Here is a 23749-nt window from a genome sequence, read left to right on the forward strand (position 1 = left end):
TCGAATTTATTATAATTCTCTCGTACAAGTTGTACGAAAACAAGTTTGATCGACTTCTATTGTAGCTTGTCGAGTCGTTGATAGATTTAGTTAAAATATATGTTCAAGTTTGAAGAAACTACTTTCTTTAATGTTTGCAGACAATTGTTTTGTATCTTCGTGATAACTGGAAGAAAAAGAGGTTGATTCGTCCGGTGGTTTTAGCGTTAAATGATTTTTAAATAGCCGTGCGCGTTCCTTTCGTTTTGAATTGATTTTCAGGTCGCCGAGGTTTCAACGGTGCGCCGACTAATTCAAATGTCTACATTCGATTAAGATACAAACGGTATGCGATGAAGTGGGGAAGATCAAAGGGAGTTCTAATCTCACGTGAGCTCGCTCTATCGTTTCGTACCTGTTAACCGGGTGAGACGAGTCATTTGCATTAGGCTCTGTCTCTCAACCGTTTTCCGCTATCTCCTTTATGGTGCCGCGGATAATTGTGTTCATGTGTACAACACTTATACCGGCGCGAGCCGCGTCATATTCGCGTTTATCACGAGCCAAATTGCATCGAATCCAACTCATTGTGCTCGGAACAGGTGTTTATACATTGAAGTACGCGCGTTTAACAAAATTACACGATTAATCGCTTCCGAAATAGATTCACCGTACACGGTGTGTACCGAAAATCAAATACGCCTCTTTAACGCGTGTGTTTGATCAAAAGTGGAACGATTTAACGAAATCAACGGCTCGATCAACGAACGTTCCGGCGATAACGCTTAAAAACGTCCGAAGAGTGTGGTCACTTGGATCTGTCGACGACTCGTATCGATAATAAAAACAAAACGAGAATGAAACGTCGAAACTTAATCCCATCGAGAAGTACAAAAACAATTTACCAAGCTAAAAGAATCTATCAATAACGAAAGTGAATAAACGTCGGTACAAAGGCTCGCGGGAAATTGCAAAAAATTACAGTTGCAAAACAGGAAAAAATTCCGAGCTAACAGGAGCTCCGTATAGATTAATAAAAAATCGCAAACTAACAGAAAAAATTACAGATTAGTAAAAAAATCGCGCGCCGGCTGGAAATTGCAAACTAGGAAAAATCTGTGAACTGGAGAAGAAAGATCAACATTTCCTGTCGGTCCGGTCGCTATAACAAAAAACCGCGGATTATCGAATTCCGAGCGATCGATCGGCACGACGAATTCGTCGCGAATTACAATCTCCGTTTACAACGGCCAGCAACGGCTCTTTTTATTCCTCCGACAAGTCGGCCGGCACTTTCAACGGGGAGAACAGTTATCACTCGAAGCCTGCTACGTGTCCGGCAGTGATCGCCGCCCGCCCCCCGCCCCTTGGCCAATACAATGTCTCCACCCCGCGCGTTTGCCCCATCTTTGCCCGTGTGTGTCGCCGATGAAAAAAAAAAATCTCGACTCGGACGAGTGGCAAGCAACGGCGGGCATTCAGAAGTGTATTGTAAAAATTTGGCCAATAGAGGGTGAACTTCCCCTCGCCTACGCCCTCCAACCCCTTTCGTCGTGTCGACATGTCTCTCGGTGCGCAGGCAAATCTCGTTGTGCGAAGTGGCTCGAAAACGTAATTTCGATAGCGGAGTCTGGGGAGGCAACCGAAATTTCTGTGTTCGAAATCGTTGCGTTAGTGTTACAATTTCGGTGTTACCATTTAGTACTGCAATTTTCTAGTGAATTCTAACAGTCAAAGTCCACGCGAAGATGTTCGAGCAACGGAGGTCCAAAGCAATTTCATCAAGTTTTCAGGGGAACGCAACGAGGGTAAGTGGAAGAAGGTTTCAAAATAAAAGTTGCCAGCATAAGGGTGAACTGCTAAGTATAGTCGTTGAACTTCGAGCCTTCGCACTCGAGTCTTTCCTCGAAAATGGCTGGAATCTGAAGTCCCCCGGAAATGTTTATTGCGATAACACAGGAGCCCCTGGTTTAGAAACTTCTCGGTACATTACTTGATGCGGACAACATCGAACTAACAATCTGTCGGCGGGTTGACTTTCCATCAACAGGTACAACATCTGCCACTTAAGCTTCTAAAGCTACTAAAACAGAAGGGAGGAGGATGGAAAAAAGGAGAGGTTTAAGGGAGAATCGCGACACGATCGTATCTGCGTGCGGCCGCGTTGCGCGCTCTACGCGCATTCGTTCGAAAATGAAAAAGAAAATGGAGGACGGGGCGAAAAGGACTCGGCGGGAGGGGCACAGGGGAGAAGGAGAGTTATGAATAAAGCATTTAATTATAGTTTTTCGAGTGTTCTCCTTTGTGCAGCCGAGTGTAACCCTTTACCCGTAGGATTCGTTAAGTTAAGTGGTCTCAGCAGCTGCCCCCCTCTTCGCGAGCACGTTGCGAACGGGCGGGTAGCGGAGCTCGAGGGGGTGAGATGTATGGGCGAGCGACTATAATTTATCCCGCACTTGCTTATTTACTACGCTCATTATCGTCGTAACGCAGTTTGCTTGGGCTCTCGCGAATTTCAACGCTTCGCCACTCGAAGACAAGGAGGATGCGAGAGGAAGAGCGGCAAACAGGGACGATATAAAGTGTCCCTTTGACGAGAGACGCACCTACGTTGGATCTTATCGAGAGCAAGGGACGTTCGGAAGAAATCGACAAGGGACGAGGAACAGCGATCCACCCTTCGATGGGGGTGACTAGATCAATTCGGCACATATTTCTGAAAACCTTATTCAGGTTTTTATTTTCCTTCGTACCCGAGTTACGTTATTAACCCTTTGCACTCGAGAGGCGTCTTTCAGTCGCCATTTAATTTGACCCATGAAAATGATAAAATTTCAAATTCAGTGTTAAATTTTTCTATAATGCATTAACACATGGAACATCGAAATAAAATAGTTCTGTTACTTAATTTAAGCAAGGTATTTCTTTATGTTAGTTGCGAAACGTATCATTGATATTTCATCAGGAAATAATGAATATTTGTTGAGAAAAATATTCTCAAGTGTAAAGGGTTAATTGAATATCTTGGATTTTATACGAAGAAGAGTATACTTTATGGGAACGCGGGTAAAGAAATTATTTATAAAGCGAAGAACAGAAATTACGGTTTGAAACTGATCACAGAATAACATGGCATTGTAATAATTAGCACGTTGATCGCCATGAGAATTTTCGCGTTTCGTATAACATTACAATATTATAAAGTAATTAATAATATCTACTGTTGTTAGCTATTGATATTCGTGGTTATTGCAGATACCAGTGATTTTAATCATTTTTACCCTACCATTACAATTAATTATTTCAATTAATTAGCAATGATTTGGTACCGTAGCTCTTAAGTTACAATACTAATTAGCTACATATGTAACTAAATATTCTGATACATCAGTTTCCTTCTTATAATTATTTCCAAATAATTATGTTAACCCTTCGCACTCGAAAGTTTTTCACTGGAAGCATTTCACATTTTCCGAAGAGATACAGACGACATTGCTTCAAACTAATTTAACGATAATTCAGAAATAAGTTAAGCAACAACTCTATTTTATACAAATATTTCACAATACGAAGTTTTATTTAAAATACTAAACATTCAACTTCATAGTTTTACTGCATCGAATCAAGCGATGATCGAGTGCAAAGGGTTAACTGTCACACGGTTGATTAAAAGATGAAACGAATCTGACAAAGACGCCGGTCGGGGCGCGCGAACGCGCAGCGTCCCGGAAGATCGAGAGGACGTATTTTTTTTCGGTGAGCGGCCCGTTTAACGGTATTAATATCCGTCCAAACAATTTACGACGGCGCACGGGGGCGGCCGGTAACGCGCGCGGCCGGTGTTAATAATTCTCGGCGAACAGGAGCCGGAATATTTTTCTCGTACTCATTATTCCCGGCCGGCGCAGAAATAGCGGAATTCGTCAAGAATATTTCACTGTCGGGTAATGGCCGGCCACCGTTTTCCCGGCGACCAGAGGATACGCGATGGACCGCGCGCGCGGAACTGCGCGATCTTCAACTTTATTGCGTCCGTCCGTTGAATTTTATTAAACGTTCGTTGCTGCAACGCGAATAGAAAACTCGTAGGCGGGAAACGTAGTTACAGGATAATTCCGACCGTAACGATGGATCAATTAAACTACTTTAATTTCGGGGCGTGTAGCGACTTCAAACAGGTTGCCGTTTCAAATTTCAAATTATAAGAGCACGTGCTGTTCATTATTAAACCGCGAATCTCTATAGAAATTCAGATTCTTTGGAATATCGTCGGAAGAGTTACGATAGAGAATGACTCTATATTCTATCGACTGGAAATGAGACTACTGAAAGTTTATTATACGTTAAAATTCTATTAACGAGAATAATCGTTAGTTCTACGCTTTCAGGTATCAGATTCAGATCATCTAGGATAATCAATTGTGTTAGTCGCGAAAAATATCGTTAATACTTCGTTAGAAAGTAACGAATATTTCTAATGAAAAATATCTTCGAGTGCAAAGGGTTAACACCTTTCCACACGTTTCGAGTGGTGCGTACCCTTCGAGTGTAGCAACTTTTCCAAACAAATACTGCACGTATCCGCGCGCAGCGGCAGACTTACTTACTTGCTTCCTCTTTTTCTTCTTTGTCCGTTTAAAAGGCCACCGCGGTCTTGCTTATTGCGGTCGTCTGGTATTCAACGCCGACCTAATAATAGGAGGCCGTTTTCGTGGAAGGAAGCGAGGGAAGTCGTTGCTCCGAATTATTCCGCCGGCCCCCTCCCCCCTCCGGCCCGGACCTGCAACAAGGCGCATAAAACGAAATTAATGCGGCAATAATCGTTCCGAGCGTAGCGTAATTCGCTAAGCTGGCCCCGTTCCCCTCCCGCGGGTTTAATTCTGCAATAATTGTTCTACACGGCAACTAATCACTACGATATTGCTCGCCCACGTGCCCTTCGACCGTCCTCCTCTCCATTCCCCGTCCCGCGCACACCCGAATCTCATCACTCCTCTCGTCTAATATCAATTTCTTATGGGCGGCCGGTAGCCAATTAATTTCAGGGTTCGTTTTTCTCACCGACGAGGGCTGTCTATGTTCCGTCGAGTAACGAACTGTGGACGGAGTTTATTTCGGTCGGTCTGGTTCGTAGAACATTCGGCGAACCAACGTATTTCGCTGTTAATTCTTAGCATTCTCCTTTCGTCTCTTTTATGTAAAAGTCGTGTTACGAGATTCAATTGTTTAGATTTATTTTTTGAATTACGTTTGATTTAGAGTACGTCTCGAGGCTTCTCGGTTCTAGAGCAGCTTGTTAACTCTCGGCGGTTACATCTATTTAAAATATATTACACAACAATATGATATCTGAGTTTTTCTATGTATAGTGATATAAGTTGACTTAAGCGAAAATTGCCATCTGCACAATTCAGTTTTCTGAAAACTAGCCGGTCCGCAATGTGTTAACTGGACAATATGAAAACTCGTAAAGTTCATAAATTACCAGCATCACTGATAACCAACCAAGTTCACAGTCGCAACATGTAAGATAATGTCCAATTATTCAACGGACAAATAGTAACATAAACATTACGCCGAATAACTAATAAACTGATTAATTGCACAACATTCAAACTCGTAAAGTTCGTAGATTACCAGCATCACTGATAACCAACCAAGTTCACAGCTGCAACATACAAGATAATGTCCAAATATTCAACGGACAAATAGTAACATAAACATTACCCCTCCGAATAATAAACAATTCAGTTTTCTGAAAATTAGCGGGTCCGCAATGTGTTAATGTCATCCATTTATTTATTCAAGAATATTCGGGAGTCACTGAAATGTTACTTTAAATGGTACAATTGTACTACAAATAAATATAGAAAAAATTGTTAAAACAGGTAGAGGTTGCAATAAAATAGAACGTCGAGTCTGACTCGACACAGGACTGCTAAGGGTTAAGCGTTCGAATGATTATACGAAGTTTACTAAGATGAGAAATTACATAGAAGAGAAGTGTCGGGTCGAACGTGACCCGGCTCCGGCGTGCATCGAACTTCCCGGCGGTTGACCAGACCGGTCGCGTAACGATTAATGAAATTAGTCGTAAACAGCGCGGGCGTAGGTACAGGAATGAATTATATCCGGCGCACCGTATCCAATTACATTACATCGGGGGCCATTATTGCCGCAGAGCGGCGTGACGCGGCCCCCAGGAGGAGCGGAAGCCGGCCCACCTCCAGGAATTCAGATAATTATTCCCTCTATTAAACTTTTATCCCGGAATTCGTAGAAGGTGCGCGCCCGACAGGATTCGCGGGACGCCCGCTCGAAAACGTTCGTAACAATCGCCGGACCGAACACGCAATACTTGCATTATGCATTCGCCGGGAAACGATAGATGAAATCTCCGTCTACAACCTCCGCCATCTTTCTGTCCGATGGAAATTACGCTCCCTCTTCCTCGTTCTCGTTTCCTCCTGCCTATTTTCGCTGTCTCGATCATCGGCGTTGATAAGCGTTCGTCGGGCCACGGTCGAAAACAGCGGGAGCGGATGTTCATTCTTTATCTGCCGATGATTCACGGATATCCATGCGTTCGTGTCGATCGCTTCCTGTTTCTTCGTCTTAATTCTAACATCGTAATTACCATAGTCGTCGCAGTTAACCTGGCACTCTCGTCCGAGCGGTCAGATTCTATTGCGCACGCCTCGTTCACACGAATTCTCGGTTCTGGTATATGATTCGCTGAGACGCTCGCGCACACTAATCGAGTCGCGCGACGAAGAGTGGGGAGAGCCGTTTCCGGACTCGTGATTGGATTTCGGAGCGACTGTATCCGCCCCTATGACGTCACGAGTGCCAAGTTCGCAGCAACGGGTAAATTAACACTAACTATCAGATGAGTCAAGATGATTTCTAAATTCTTTTACAGTTATTGACAAACGATAGATCCTTCTCTAAGAAGTTTCGAAAGAAATTGCTTTAGCAAAGTTTTAAGCGATGGAAGTCTATAGATGCACTCTCGGTGTCCAGAACAATTTTGGGAAATCAACTCGCTCGGTAGTTCCAGTGTTGAACAATCCATTACCGATTCCTGTCTCCTGAATTATCGAACAGGTACGAATCATTTGAAGTGACCTACTTCACCTAGACGTTCCAAGGAAGAACAATGTCAAAGTCCAAGGCTACCGATAGCGACTGAAACGGATAACCGATTGTCGAAGCCAACGTTCGGAGACCCCGAAGCACGGAACAGCTATTAATATCAGCAGAAAATCACTACGAAATGTTCCCATTTTCTCGCCAACACTCGAACGCGTACAGAAACGAGGTACCCCGGCGAAGACTAAAAATAAAGAATTAATCTTCCTAGTTACCCCGATCCCGTTCCAACAGAAGCAAAAAGAGGAGCACGAGCGAAACACGGAGAAAGCAACCTTGACCAGTCGCCGATCTCCGGTCACGAGAACGAGCGTCACGCGTGTTCCACGGCGAGGAGGGAAGGAAAAAAGAAAAATGAAGCCGACGAGTGTGGATTCCTTGGCCGAGGAACAGGAGAAAACGCCGGGGTGGGGGAGGAGACGTTGATGAAACGTTTCGCGGCGGCGGCGGGCGTGTAACGCGACCTCGACGGATCGAGATAAAGGATATATTCGCGGTACCGGCGTCGTCTTTGCCCCCTCGCCCCCTCTTTCGCCGGTGTATCGCCTGTCCCCCGCCGTTCGCCCGTATCCTTAATCCTCTGCGAACCTTATCTCGTTGACGAGAAAGTCGGCCCGGGCCGAGGATCGCTGCGGATCCTCCTCCTTCGCTTTAATCGGAGCTGTCGATCGATGAGGATAGGCTGATCTGCCCTAGCTGCTCTGTTGGTTCCTCCTAACACTAAACGTTCCCATTAACACTATTCCCACCGCGAGCAGTCAAATGACTGTTTTTAAAATTTCGACTAGAATTTCCTATAGCAACGTAATTGAATCGCCTTTGTACTTCACGACTTTTCCTAAAATATATGTTTAAAACATTTTTCAATATTCACACCTTTTCTATCGTTTATTTTCCGGGAAAAATTTGTCTTACCTACCACGACCGGTCATTCGACCGGTAGAACGATTTATATCTTTTCGTAATAGTATTCTCTCAAAGACTCAATTCGGATACTATAAAGTCGTTACAAACAGTTTACAGCTCTCGCTCGCCTATCGGCCTCGGTAAGATCGGTAAAATCTAAATGTCGGAGATGGCCTTTACAGGTATTTTTCAATATCCTAGATTTAGCTGGGATAAATGCATAGATTTTATATAAAGAATCCACGAGAGAACTTAGTGTCGCAAATATGAACATCTCTCGCCAAAATGTCGACGTTCCTCCGCGAAGGGTTGAAGTTTCCATACAGAACTCTCAAAAAGTCGATTTCAGTGCTCGGCGGTCCCAGCGTTAACCCAGGAAACGTTTCAAGCGAACGATTCGGTAGCAACAATTTTCTACAATTCGATTCCAAAGAAAATAGGAGAGAGGAGCAAGACACACTCCAGAAGTGAAAGGACGACGCGTTGCCAAGAGGAACAAGAGATCTCCCCGTGCGATAGTCCGCGATACTCGATCAGCGAAGCGACGCGAGCGCAGAAACACACGCCTTTGTTTTATAATGGAAGCGTTTACGTTGAAGCGACGCGTACGGCTGCGTTCGGTAATTGACCAACGATACGCGTAACAGCATTTCATCTTGCCGTCTATCTTCCACGTGACACGCCGCTTCGCTGGGAGATAACAGTGATTCCTCGGAATCACTCGTCGTATCACTGGAGTCGTGTTCATAAATATTTAAATGACTGCAGCCGAACTATCGCAGGTCCATTTTGAACGCAGTAAAGAAAGATATTTTATCGCCAGTCTGATCGACGTGCAGCTAGCTGGCTCTTCTAGCTTCCATCGCGGCTCCGTTGTAAACGTATCCTAGAGCAGCTTGGATGCCTCTCCATCTCTCTCCATCTCTCTCTCTCTCTCTTACTTTAACCTTCTCACTGTATTTCTCGTCAGGTAGCAACGGTTTCGTAGACGAGGATTTAATCGGTAGGTTCTGCCGCGAGGTTCTCTCATAGACGAGAGGCTTCGCCAACGAAGCCTCTAGTAAGTGGATAGTTTATGGAGGTCCGCGGCGGTCCCGGCGGACGGGAATATCAATTTCGGCGACGATTAAAACTCGATGGCGTCAACGGATACCATTATCGGGATTCCTTCTCTTTCTCCTAGCTTTTTCCGATGGTTTTATGATCGTCAGCTACCCCTCCCCCACGGAACCCATCCAGCTTGGGGAATTAATTGCGGGGAGAGTTGACGAGGCTTGATGAGACGAGTCAGCGGCGATCCCGATACGGAATCTCTTTTCGCCCGGACCCGAAAGGGGTTTATTTCTTTTTTCCTCACCTTTTTCGCTGGTTTCGTGATCGGATAGAGGCACGAGACAATGGGGAGGGCGGGATCCATTATCGTTCGGTCGGTACGCTTCGATCGAAGTTGTACGGGCTCGTTGCTCGATGGATCCAGCGATAATTCGCGTGATTCGATCTCTCCGGATGGAGATTATCTTGATGTAGAGTAAACGTTACGATGTTACGTTTGCTATAGAGTAAACTTTGCCTTCAGCTTGTAGCTTCTGGCTTCTAGTTTCTAGCTCCTGGCTGCAGAATAAACATTACGAGTCGCTCTGTTCGCGAGTCTGTCTCTGAGGATCTCGAAAACTCAGAGTTCAGATCAACGGGACGTTTGTCTTATCTCATTTGTTCGAGCCCCTTGCCCTAGGATTTGTTCCTTAACACCAGGTTTAACGATATTTACTGTACAGTTTGCTCTATTGTTCTTCGAAAAATCGTTATCCGTTCATTCAGATTTTAGACATTAGAGGTTTAACCCTTTGCGGACGAATGGCATTTCGATCGGACGAAATTTTCATATTTGGAATACTGAGTCGCAAACGAATGACTTAATTACTTGAATAGCAAGTGATCAGTGTATAGTTCCCTTTTTTATTATTGTTTAAGCACTCGATGTATAATTTAGCTTCGAATGTTGCAAGCCTGTACTTTAAAGAGTCTTCGTCCGCAAAGGGTTAAGAGACAATCAGGATACATATTTGCATAACCGTTAAGAAAAATCGACCGAAGCATTTACTAAATAATGCTCACCGAATTCAGCACGAGTCAAATTGACGTAAATCTAGTGTTAACTATGATCGACGCAACTTTATCAATAATTCATCAGAAAAAGAAAGAACTTCGATGCTCACGCCACCGTTTCCAAAGGCGAACGATAAAAGTAACATTCAACTAAAATCAAAACTAAGTTTAAAATCTTCAGGAGCCTGACGCGACGCTCTAAGTCGAGGGGTCAAAATCCTCGTCCCATTTCGCGAAATCGATCGCTCCAGCGAATACTCCAGAGATCTCTCAAGACACGATTTCCCTACTAAAACAGAAAAAACGATTCGAACGCGTCACGTTCTTCGTTCCTGCGAACGATTCTCATCTCGCTCGTTCTCGTCGCCCCGTAAATTCCGATCCGGCGAACATTTCAGTCGCGATTAATTAATTCGCTCGTCGCAATTAATTTCGATTATTAACGAATCACGGCGTCGTCGGACGCGCGGGCCCGTCACGCGCCGTTCGAAGCGCCGTTGACGTTGGCCGGACGGCGCGGAACGGGGCGCGTCGCGACTGTCTGCCAATAAAACGACGGCAACGCGCGACGACGGCGTCGTAGCTGGGTGCCCGGCCCGGGTCCGACAAAAATGAGAGCCCGCTAAATGGTCCGGCCGGGTACACAGTCGCCGTTTTACCCGGCGCTAATGAAAATTTCAAATGGGAACTCCGGCTACAATCGTTTTAATGAAATCTATAAATCCATATTGGGCCACGTCCAGAACAGGGGCGGGCCGCGGCCTGGCCAACGGCGGGGGGGGGGGGGGGGGGGAGGAAGAGGAGGAGGTGGACGACGACGACGAACGTTTTAATCGAAACTGACCTATAGCCCGGATTTTCTATCTGTTTTATGGACCCAGGGCAAATTCGATTGTCGGATGTACCGACGCGAATTGAGGGACGGTGAACGTCTCGATCCATTTCGCGGGAGGGTGCGCCGGCGATTTAAGTGTTCGCGTTATTGTGTCATATCGACAGAGTACCGGGGATGAAAGGGCGGTATATAGCGAGGAGGACGGGGCCGCTGGAAGCGTATCGCGAAGAGGAAACGCTGAGTTTTCACGTTCGACGCTGCGGTTATTAGCTCTCCTCTCTCTATCCCTCTTTCCGGTCTGTGTCCGTTAATCCCCAACAACTCGTTCAATATCGTTACGAATCCATCGACAACCGTACTTTCTCTGTCTGACTAACCTACATTTTTGCGGCTCCTCCCGGGTTTCTTTCGTTTATTTACGTATCAGTCGGTTATTCATGGATAAGCTCGATGGGGAGAGGCGTCGGATGATGATTACCGGGGAGGCACCGTAGTTTCACGGAAGCGTACCGAGTGCAACGTAATTTTTCTTTAAACAGACGGGAGGGGAGAGAAAGAGCGTTGATTCGTCTCGCGAGAAATAATCTTCCGATTGCTGTTCCAACAGGGCGAGAACGTTTCGCGGGGCGTTTCGATACGCGAGGCGCAGACCCCCGGCTCTGCTCAAGGAGTTTTCGCACGCTTACAGGAACGGAAAATTGACTTTTTCAATTTCTCACTCTCCCCCGGCGAGGGTGTACACGTTTTTCTGATTACTTCCCGACGCGCGGAATCTCGTTAAAGTAACGGGAACGTGAATTTATTTATATTTTTCTTCGCTGAGGACGACTTCGGGTAAATTTTACTTTTCCCCTCGTCTTGCTTCTTTTCTTTTGTTTCTTTTTTTAGTGATTTTACATCGCGCTTGTCGGGAAATCGCGTTTTTAGAAAATCTTGCGCGATTATGCGAGAACGTGCCGGTTATAGGATCACCGGTCATTGTTCCTTTTCGGGTTATAAGGTTTCTGGGCTGAGTTCTTTTAGAAGCCGGACTTCAGAGCGGACCGAAAGTTTTGAGTTACCCCGAGAGATCGAGAGATTCATCGGTTGAAAGTCTTAAAACGGCAGAATCTCGACGGTTAATTGACGTCTTTTTGAGATGTCGCCGTTTCATGAATTCTTATCTGCCCGAAGTACGTGGATAGAAGTTATCTGTAGGAACTTTCTATTTCGGCCGGCTGGGGGAAAGAGAACCGTGTCAAGAAGATGGACGCGCCTTTCACGTTATAAGCGAGGAAGATTGCATCTAACCGAGTGTTTTTCGACGAAAAAATTCAAGCAGCACGGGAACACGTGTACGGGGAACACGAATTTTCGAAAGTACGCCGAGCGGAAATATTCTCTCGCGAAGAAGATCCCGAAAGCGACCTGCTATTCTCTCCTTCTTCACCTTTTGACCTATGGCTTATCTCTTAGCTGTGATCGGTACCACATTATCATTAATACTTTGAGAAAAGAAAGAATTTTTATGTTCGTTCTATCTCCACGTTTACTATAAGGCTTATCGATCGATAAAAGAATAATATTGAATTTACATCTGAAAAAATGAATAACATTTAGATTCGTCGAATTTAGTTCAAAATTTTAAGACCTCCGTTTTACTGTACCTTCTAGTTCAAAGTCAGTAAAATAATTATTTCGAAATAACTATGTAGACCGTGAAAATTAATTATTATTCACACTTGTATCTGTATTATCATTTCGAGTCCTCAATTTTTGTCGAAACAGAATTAAACGGAAGACAACGTTCCGGTATCGAGAAACGCTGATTAGCGTCACCGTTCAACAATAACGTTAATCTGTGTTTAACGTTCGCAATTCGCGAGTGCACGGTTCAAGGGTCAGCGCAGCTGGGAAAGCCGTCGATATCCCGTTCGACTTTTAATGTTTAAATTTCAACGATATTATCGCCGATCCGCGATACAGAGGAATATTCCGCTGAAAATACCGGCGCTGACCTTAATTTGTCCGTTGGCGACAAGGCAGTGGGGCGGGCGGGGGTGGCTCGGACAAGAAATCCGCTTTCCCGTCGACGGAAATTCAATTTTTCAATTTCTATAAAACCCGCCTGCTCGCATAGTAATAACACGCAACTCTGGACGCAATTTCCGGAAGGAGAGGGACGAAAATGGATTAAATCCGATTCGCTAAACCGGTTCGACAGATTTGTTTAGTTTCGCGCCCCCTTCCATCACTTTAACCTCCGACCTTTCACCGTATGTAAAGGATGTTTCGGGTACGCACGCGAGCGGATAGCGATTTTATACAAAAGAGCAAATTAGTCGAGAGGGAACAATAGAATTCAAGTTCAAAGAATCGGGTTCGAACAATTTTCTCTTAATATACTGGAATACCAATTACACGTTTACCTCGACGAGAATTTCTTGTATCCTATATCACTCATTCTTCCATAGCAAAAGAAATATAATCAATTTGAGAAATATTGAAATAAAATAACTTTGTTCTTCAACATACGTATAATTTCTCTTCGAGTTAGTTTCACAGAATAACGTCTTTATCTCATCAGATGTTCAAATATTTTTAGTGAAAAACTTCCGAGTACAAACCGTTAAATAGACAATCAATTCGAATTAAATTTGATATTTCTTCAATGCTATAATTAACGAAGTCGCATAACAAAGTGTCTTCACATAAAAACGAGATTTCTCGTTACCGGTGCGCAGCGTGTTAATATTCCAAAAACCTGGAACAACGATTGCGCACCGGTATCCAGCGCTATTTTCCAACTGCATATTCCGCGGGCTGGAACCGACGAAATTTCACCCTCCCGTTTCGACTTACTTTCTCGCATAGAATTACCCTCTTCTTCCCGTTGGTAGCAGCGGATCGGAAACACCCGGTATAGCACGGCGTTCGTCCCGTGTACAAGCGACACATGAAACAACAAGCCGAGGGGCCACGCCGGGCGTAAAATCTCGAGTTGTTATTACGCCACGGTGGTTTGAACTTCCAACTAGTTGGCGTTCTCCGCGCTAAAACCGCGCGGGGGTTGAAAAGGTGACGAGCGATGCGAAAAGGCACGGAGAAAGGAAAGAACACAAAATGGAAACTCCGCCGGCGCGCGGGGCGCGAACGCTCGGGAAAGTTCGCGGGGGACGCGCCGCGCGCACTTGACCCGACGATCGTGTTTACCGATTGTCGAGAGGGCCTCGGATCCGTTGCAGCCGCTCTCGGCGAACCCGCCTCTATCTTTATTCGCTCCGCTCATTAACCGAATCCCGGCCGGGAACCGGCCTACTCGCGGACAATAGTTTCGATAACGCGCCGCGCAGTCGTTTCAAGTTCAACGGTCCTTTTCTCTGGAAGTTTACCATCGCCTCCTTGACTCGTGCTTCTTGTATCGGTTTTTCCCGCGCGGAATGGCAAATTAATCCGTTCTAATTACTCCTCGAGAACAGAACGTGTGATACGCTTGTTCCTCGAACCCCGTCCCCGCGTATTCGAGGCTTTTCGAAAGCTTTCGTGCTTCTTCCATGACGTGCAACCTAACTTCCACGTCGCAGTTACCTAATACCTCTTAGATTCTGCTTTAGCATCTCACGAGAACGCCGAGGCAATTATTCTTCGCTTCGATTAAATAACCACTAATTAAGCACTGCCTTCTGTAAGTAATTCATGAAAATTACAGTCGCCTTCGCGTCTACGGAGGGGTCTATTTCCATCTTTTCGATTTCCTTCTTCCTTTCGTAATGTTATAGGCTACTTCACCTGTCAGTTCTACAATTCCGATCGACTGTTTCGAAGATCATCAACTATTCCCGACGTCTGGATGATTCCTGTGGTTCCAACGATTTTCCGTTACACTCGAGCGGATGCTACGGGACCGCTGGAAAACGATCCGACAATTCCAGCGATTTCGAGAGTTCTGTCAACTTCGATGATTCTTATAACACGGCTGGCTCGGGAAACTTCGGCGATTCCGACGATCCCCGGTATGCAAAGTGTAACAGCTTCAAGTATCCCAGCGATCCCGCCGGTTCTCGAAGTTTTAACGGACTCGGCGACGCGCTTCTCCTCGCTGAACGGAACTGACTGCGATCATTAAGATCAACGGACGTTCGGCGACGCAGAATTTAGTCGCGAAGGAACATTTTCTAGTCCCGCACGAACGAGTACGTTTACGCGTGCTAGCGCGTACGCGTCGCCGGCGATGGAGCGCTTCGAACGGGTTTTCAGCGCGACGCGCGGAGCACAGTTAAAACAGCGACGACAGCTTTTAATTGAAGCCAGGATATACCACGTGAAATATTGGAATTAATCGCGAATCCTGCGCCGGCTAACGAACGGGGAGAGCCATCGAGTTAGATCGGTCAACGAATAATGGAGGAATCGATACAATGCGCGAGCCGCGTTCACGATAGCACACTTTTATTGTCTCTTTGCGGTCTTCCGATCGGTGCTGCGTTCCTTCCGTTACTTAGCCGTTCGAGAATACGACGACCTCATCGCTGGGACGATTGATCGAAGCAGAATGACGTGGTCGAACCGTTTCTGAGTTTCCGGGGAAAATAGTTTTTGCGAAACGTGCCTGGGTAAATTGAGTCGGTGATGCTAGCAAAATAATACTATGATCATTAATACATGTAATTATTGGATATGATTACTTGAGAACAATTGCAACACTGATGTATCAATATTTAGTTATGTAGGTAGCTGAATAGTAGTGCAACTTAACTTAACTGAAACTATAGAATATGATATTTAATGTTGAACTTTGCATAACGTCTGGATACGTGAAATATTGGAATAAAATAGCTTTTTTCCTTAATATACTTGTGTTTTCCCTTCGAGTTAATTTCAAAGAATATCGTCTCCGCCTCGTCAAAAAATGTTAAATATTTCTAGTGAGAAATTTCCGAGTGCAAAGGGTTAAAAGCTAGGATAGCGAAGCTTTGTTAATTAATTGTATCGTTTGCATGTGTTATCCATACCATTCGATACCATTCGGTAAGTAACGTTGTACGAAGCATTCGAGTACTAAGTAGAGTATTAATATTACAATAATATTAAAATCACTAGTATATACAATACACTGAAACAATATATTGTAACTTAAGAGTTATGATACCAAAACATTGCCAATTAATTGCAACACCATTTGCGTTCGTTAACCATACCATTTGACACCACTTGACAAATAACGTTACACGAAGCAGAGTAATAGAGTACTAACATTAAAACCACTAGTATCAATAACAACCACTAACATCACTACCTAACAATAATAACCACCATCAATAACTCATAACATTATCATCCAATCGATACAAACACATTTCCCAGAAGCGTTCAACCCCAAACAGCTGAAAAACAGAAGTTATACCGCCATCCCGGCGCACTCAATTATCAATTCCGTTTTCGTCCCTACGAAAATCAATCATCGCCGATCGACGGACCCCCGACCACCGGATTGGCCGGCGTTCACGCGAAAGGATCACGCGACGCCGTCGACGGCACAAAGGCAAACGAGCGGAGCCCGTTGTTACCCGAACGAATTATAAACGTTACACATCGAAGGCCGCCGATAGATAACGCCGAAATAATAATCCGTCAGCTTCCGTCGATCTCTCGTTAGATTTTCCGTTTGGCCGACGTGTCCCGGAAAGGGGGGGGCGAAGAGAAATCGGTGGTTCGGGTGGGTGACGGGTACAGCGTAATTTGACGCCGTTAGCCCGCCGAAACGCGGGAATTTTCAAAGTTTAATCGAAACCCGTCACGCTTCCGTCCTCCCTTGATTAAACATTTCCCCGGGAAACTCGCGTCTCCGGCCCGTAAATATTTTATTCGCCGCGGTCGCCGGCACGGTGGCGCGCGGGGGTGTCGGCGGGGGCGCGCGGGGCGCGAGAAAACGAATTATTTCGGCGGGCCGCGCGGGTCAAATCACGCGCGATACATTAATTATAAAACGCTTTTGGCCGGGGCCGCTGTATAAATAAATCCGGTGAATTTGTTAATTGTAATTCCGAATGATTTCGCGCTTTAATTAACGGACAGGACGGTGGACTGGCCGGCCGTCGCACGGCCGCACGAATTTCGAAACTTCGACCGGGTCACGTGACGGGATCGTTATACGACCGATAACGTGTCCGGTTACGGGAACCGCGGCGCGAACGCGGCCTGGCGGACCGCAGTTTTCGCGAGCCGCGCGCCGCGTTTTCATGGGACATCGATACGCGGCGCGCAAAGGGTTGCACGCTCGCCGCGTGGGAATCGAGCCGATTCTCGTTTTAAATCGAACGCCAGAGTGATTTCGAAACTGTGCCTTTACTGTCTTCCTCGTCGAACAGATTCGAACGTTCTTGTTCAATCGTTCCGATAGCTTTCTTCCCTTATCAGAGATCCGATTCACCTAGCTCTACCATATTCTCCAAACACTTCAAACTTCATCATCGATCATCCTATAACCAAGGTATCCATTCCGAAATAGTCACCATCGTATTGCCAACGATACGGAAGTCGACCAGCAAATATCCCCAACCCCGAACAAGACTAAAAGAAACATCCCCAAAGAACCGACTCATTCTCGAAAAACATGAACGTCATCCACGAGATCTCCTAAACTTTCTCAAACAACCGGTCCCGGTGATACGCAGCCGAAAACCACCCCCCTCCCGGTTCGCTCCCCGCGCAAAGGCGACCGAGACTTTTAAGCGCGCCGTAATAATACCTCACGAGAAGCAATTAAGTGCAAATACAACCGATCGGGACGAACGTGCGCCGGCGGATGCATTCAGCCGCGGAGATAGGATGGACACGGAGGAAGTGGCGGAGGAGCGAGAAGACAGGGGCGAGGACAGCGTGCTGGAAGAGGATAGAGACACACAGAACGAGAGAGAGAGAGAGAGAGAGACAGAGGGAGACGCACGGAGCGAGGAAGGCGAATCGGAAATTGCTTCGAGCATGCTCGCTCACAATACACCGCTGACTGTCTGTGCGCCGGAGAGTCCCGGGGACTACGTGTTCCCAGTGGGTACACACCGGCTGCAGGCAAGCATGCGCGCGCGCGCGCGAGAGAGCTAGCTCGCCCCCAGACACACGGGCAAGCTAAGAACAAAGCCGACGGCAAATGACAGCAGTAATTTTCGCAAACTGTTGTGGGATACGCGCCGAGGCATTCGAGGTACCGGTGCCGCGCGGCTCGAAACGCCGTTTCCTACGTCCCACCCCGGGAGCCTTCTTTCACCCGCTATCACTTCCCACCGCTCCCGCCGCTCGAACAACACCGATACCCATCTTTCTCCGTTCGCGAAATTACGCTGCTTGGTATTCCGTCTCGCTCGCGCTCAATTTCCAGCCCTCCGCCGCCGTTTTCCCACGTCCGGAGCCTCCGTCTCGATCTTTTCGGTTCCGATCGGCCGCGTTCGGTTTCGGAGCAATGCCTCGGGGCTTCCCCCGGTCCTCGCGTTTCTCCTTTTCGCGCTGCTCCGTCCGCGGCTGTTGTAGGGGTTAACCTTCGGGGAGGGTCGCGCGTTTTGTTTCGAGGAGCGTTGCTTGCTGGGGCTGGTTTGGAAGTGTTTGAAGTTTGATTGACGGGTCGAAATGACGTATTCCTGATTTTTTTTTTATATAATTACTGAGAAGGTGCGGATACTTCTACGAAAGATTATTAACACTTTGAACGTCGCACGATTTCGTAAAGGGAAATACGGAAAATGGAAAAAATATAATGTTAAATTATTTAATCGAATTCCACATTCATCTAGCTGGATGTCACCATATTAGATAACATTATTTATTAGAAATATTTTCATATAATCATCGTTTAATGGAGTGAACCATAGTAATTCGATTTGGTCGGGGGTCACCGGTGACCCCCATGGCATTCAACGTTTTAACGAAACTAATTCAGTAATAGCAAAACTTACAACTCAATTGAAATCCTAGGAAACGCACGCTTATGGTTTCTATAACGAAATTTGTGAAAGTTTCAGTGATCGGTAGTTCTAGCGTTAACCCTTTGAACTCTGTAGGCCCCAATATTGCACCAGTTATAATATTAGATATTTCAATGAATTTTAAGAAAACTACCTTAAGATTATTAGATCTTCCAAACATATATAAGCTCTTATAATTCGACCCTATCAAATGCAAGATTGAAGATTCATCTCGAAGTTCCAGCTCCGGTAAACCAATTTGAAGACTAGACTCTTCCCGTGCGAATTCTAGATAGCAGAATGCCTGTACACGAGGATACACGACCGTGTAATGCATCGCGTAAGGTATAATAGGTAGATCGCAGTGATAAACGTTCGAACAAAATCGCGTTTAAAGGTGACAAGAGAATAGAATTGAATTATCCGCCGATCTTGCCGCTAACGGTACTCCGTACGTGTTAACTGGACACATGGCTTGGTTGCCATTAATGTCCCTTTGTGTTCCTCATCCTTTTGTCTCTTCCGTGTATCGTGACCATTCCTGTACATTCACGGGAGTATGAACACGAACGTGTATTCGTCGGTCGCGTGGGCGTCACGGAAGAACGGTATTTACGGTTCTCGAAATAATCGGAATCGGCGGCTGACCGAAAGCCCGATCGACCGTCCGACCGTTCGAGCTGCTGCTTGATTCCACGCGGATCCGATTCGTCACGAAGACGCGAGCGATGGCGCGAGCACAGGGTTGAAGAGAAACCTTTGACGCGATTCACGAACACCTCCCATTTCCCGTGATTACCCGCGCGACCGCGGGTCGTCCTCAAAGCGTGCTGCTTCCGATTTGTTTCGAGCTTTCACGGTCAGGAATACTACGAGAACTGTTCAAAGTTTCCGGCCGTAAGCCGTGTCCATTAGGAATTGTTTCCCGACGTTCCGCTGGTATTGCAGCTGGCATCGTCGAGGGGTTTGAGGACTCGCTGATGCGTTCGGGAACGGTGTTTCATTTATCGCTGAGTGATTAACCGAATCTTGTGGTCGTCAGACGTGCTTAGATACTATGCTGCTATACTGCTCATCTGTTACTTTACGTTTCTTGTGATTGTCGTTATTGTCGCTGTTTTTGAGATTTTGTTTGATTAACATTAGAACTATCGAGGATTTTGATTAATTTGTAATCACTGTAAGTATTGTAATAATAGGTTATTTTCGGTTTCTTTAGACATTTATTGTAGTACTAGAAACTGTTTATTTTCAAGATCATTCCGAATATTCAATGCTTTTAACTCTTAGCACTCCAGATAGTTTTGTAATCTATCAACTGCAACTAATTTTTGTATCCCTAGCGAAAATGAGAAATGCAACATTTCTTAGATCCTTTATTTTCCTTCTTAGTGCGAAATTTGGATGTGTGAAAAATCTGATAATTGTAGGGCAGTTTCTTTAAGATTCATTAAAATATCTAATATTATTCCTGATGCAATATTGGAGCCTACAGAGTCCAAAGGGTTAAGATTAATAATTGGGTTCCTTAGATTAACCATTATGATTCCTTAAGCTATTGTAATTCCTCTATTGTGCACTTTGCTTCAACCCCTCGACACAGTATCGTGTCAGACTCGTGAAAATTTCGAATTGAATCCGAGAAACCTATTATTCATTCCATTTTAAACAAATTATTACTTTTCCATTATCAATCGTCAACCGTTGGAATAAACGTAGAATAAACATCCGAATGTTCTCTTTCCCCAATGAACTAACGATAAAGTAGTATCGATCATAGTTCAGAGATAAATCACGGAGCTAATAAATCTCCCAGGAGATTGCCTCAAAAGAAAAAGAAGTGAATAATGGTTATCCGAAAAGTGTGAGTCCGGTTCCTCCGCAATAGCGCGCACAAAGTGAAAATCAGGGGCGACGTTTCCGACGCAGGTGCTTCCCTTAATCATTCGTTCGCGGGTTTCCCAGAGATTAACGACTCGCCGTTGATGCCGGGCGATTACTAACTCGACGAAGCGCGTTCGCACGTGAGATCGCGCCGCGAGCTTACTCGGCGAGCAACAAATTTATTCGCGCTGTATCAACTGGGTAACAAATTTGCCCGCCCCTGCCGTGTAATAAGCATCAACACGACGCTTACATCGACGGGTCGCGGGATGCGCGCACTCTGTCGGCCCTAATCCGCCGCTGTGCAAGCGCGAGCGCGAGGCAGCGTACATATTTCAGCGCGTTTTCAAGCAGCCGCGATCCATTATTCAGTCGGCCCTCCCGATAGCTTATCCCGCAATAACGAAATAATGCCGCGCATTCTTTCGTGTGAACAGCATCCCGCCGAGCTCGGAAGCCCGGCCGAGCGAGCGAACGCTCGACAGCATTGAGTCGTCCCGATATTCATCCTACCAGTCCAATTCACCGATGCATCCCGCGAACAACAGTTCGAACGTGCGCGTACACTAGACGCTCGAATAATTTCCAGACCGCGGGACGTTCCCCGAAAAATCGACTTTCCCCGTTGTCCGCTCCCGTTAATCCATCATTGTTCCTCCTAAACACTTCAACGCTTCACACGGGGAAACCCGAAATCTCCCTGTACGACCCCGTCAAACCATAAACATCGCATAGAATCGATTCACCTCTAGAAAAACGCTCGTTCAACGGAACGATACATCCTTTCCACTTGCACCGACGACCATAAATACAACCGAGAAATAGGTACCAAAGAGATCGTTGCGAAAGGTTTTTCGGGGACTCGAGGACCTCTTTTTTCACCGTCCAGTACGAAATATTGTCTGAACAATAGTACAATTAACTGTGACTGTAAATACTGTGATCTCATATATAAGAGTGACGGAGCGCACTATGTTGCCGAACGTGCTCTATAGCGTTGGTCGTATATATTCTAAAAGTCTTTTTATTTATTTTTATATCTACTGTTAACCCTTTGAACTCTGGCTCCAATATTGCACCAGTTATAATATTAAATATTTCAATGAATCATGAAACTACCCTAAGATTATTCGATTTTCTACATATGTAAATTTTCTAGTAACAAGGAAAATAAAAGATCGAAGGTATGTTATATTTCTAATTTTCGCTAGGAATACTATAAAAATTAGTTGCAGTTGCCGATAGATTACAAAACAATCTGGAGTGCTAGGGGTTAACACATGGTTGATCGGTCACGAGTTAACCCTTTGAACTCTGTAGGCTCCAATATTGCACCAGTTATAATGTCAAATATTTTAATGAATCTTGAAACTACCCTAAAATTATTCGATTTTCCACATATGTAGATTTTGTACTAACAAGGAAAATAAAAGATCGAATGAATGTTATATTTCTAATTTTCGAATACTATAAAAATTAGTTGCTGTTGCTGATAGATTACAAAACCATCTGGAGTGCTAAGGGTTAAAAACTAAATCACAATCAAGGGGTTAAACCTTTTAAAGGTAAATTTACAGTGGAACACGTAGATATATGAAATGTGTATTCAGAGTGCCCTCATCAGAATTCTCGGTAATGATTTTCCGAGTTCTAAAGGTTAAGAGTGTACCGTTCAGAAATAAAAATATTAAAAAAACCCGAAAACTAGGTCGTCCCAAAGATCCCCGCTCCAAACTCGGATCTCCCAGCGAAAGAATCCTGTTCAAACTGAAAAGCGAGAGAGCCCGAGTCCCGAGTCCCCGACTTAAGAAACTATTTGTATGTCGCTGCCATAGTCGCGGGTCTAGCCAAGAATCCTCCGCGTTCCGGTGAAACGTGGCTCCTCGCTCGTGGGCGCAGCTGGACTCCGGCTCGCGTGCCGCCACGTACGCCGCCGGCTCGCCTCCGCGATAAGCCGCGCCGGGAATAATGCCCAATTTTACACGAGGCCGAAGATTGACGGCGGTGCACGCGCGTCCTTCCAGCGGGTCGGCCGGCGAAATCCGCTTAAAAGTTTCAAAAGCTGCCCCTGGGGCGGACGAGGCCGGAACCGGGCGCGGCGGCTGATCACGGGGGACAGAGAGAGCGAAAGAGAGAGAGACAAGACGTTCGCGGGAACGGAGGATCGAGAGGATCGAGGACGGGAAAGGAAGAACGGTGGAAAGACAAAAAAGGGAAAGCTTATTTACTTTGCGTTATATAGAGAGACAGGTATACATAGGTACCCGCGCGTACACGCACCAGTACGTATCCGTTCCGCGCTGGTATGGCTTCATCCATGCGTTAAATTCCTCCGGGGGATTCTTCCTTCTTCCCATCCCATTTTCCTTCACCCCGGTTCCCGTATCCACCGTCAATCCCCCTCTCCCACCCCCCCGCCTTCCCCGCCGCGCCAGCAGCCCCCGCGGGGCTGCCGCTGCTCGTCTTGTGTTCGCTCAACTCGCAAGAACAGACCACCGCCGCCACCTCCTTCCTCGGGCAAGGTGTCCGTCTGTCCTCCCGCCGTCTTGCGCTTTTAGCGCGGCCCGAGAGTTTGATAGGGGCACACAACAGCTTCCCCCGGTATTCCCGGCGCACGTACTCCATCGCCTATACCAGCGGTTCGCAAACTTCGCCTAACGCCCCGCGATGCCGGAGAAAAGATTAGCCGCGCGCGTCGCGGGATCCTCTTCTGTTGGGAAGCTACTTTCTTTGGCACTTTGACTGGCCACGGATTTGGCGACGGGGCTCTCGGGTCAGGTTTCTTGGGGAACGGTGTCTGTCGCTGGACGATTTGATGAGTGGGGGAATTTTTGTGTGATTAGTTTTGTAGCTTGAATTCGATGCTTTTATGATATCAATCGTTGCGGAACGAAACAATCGAAACCAGTCAGTTTGAATGGTACGGTTCTAGTGTTAACCCTTTGCGGACGAG

The 23749-nt window shown here is 46.0% G+C and overlaps 1 protein-coding gene across 2 annotated transcripts in view; it reads right to left on the reverse strand.

The window, feature by feature from the left end:
- Positions 1-23749, reverse strand: part of LOC116424975 (uncharacterized) — a 233233-nt gene that overhangs the window by 65741 nt on the left and 143743 nt on the right. Inside the window, exon 3 of one of the 2 annotated variants that reach the window (XM_076369045.1) lies at positions 4583-4759. The gene's annotated coding sequence lies outside the window, so the exon portion shown is untranslated. The remainder of the gene's footprint in view (positions 1-4582; positions 4760-23749) is intronic. The other variant, XM_076369044.1, reaches the window with a different exon arrangement.

This window comes from Nomia melanderi, chromosome 7 (genome assembly GCF_051020985.1).
Source record: "Nomia melanderi isolate GNS246 chromosome 7, iyNomMela1, whole genome shotgun sequence".
NCBI lineage: Eukaryota > Metazoa > Arthropoda > Insecta > Hymenoptera > Halictidae > Nomia > Nomia melanderi.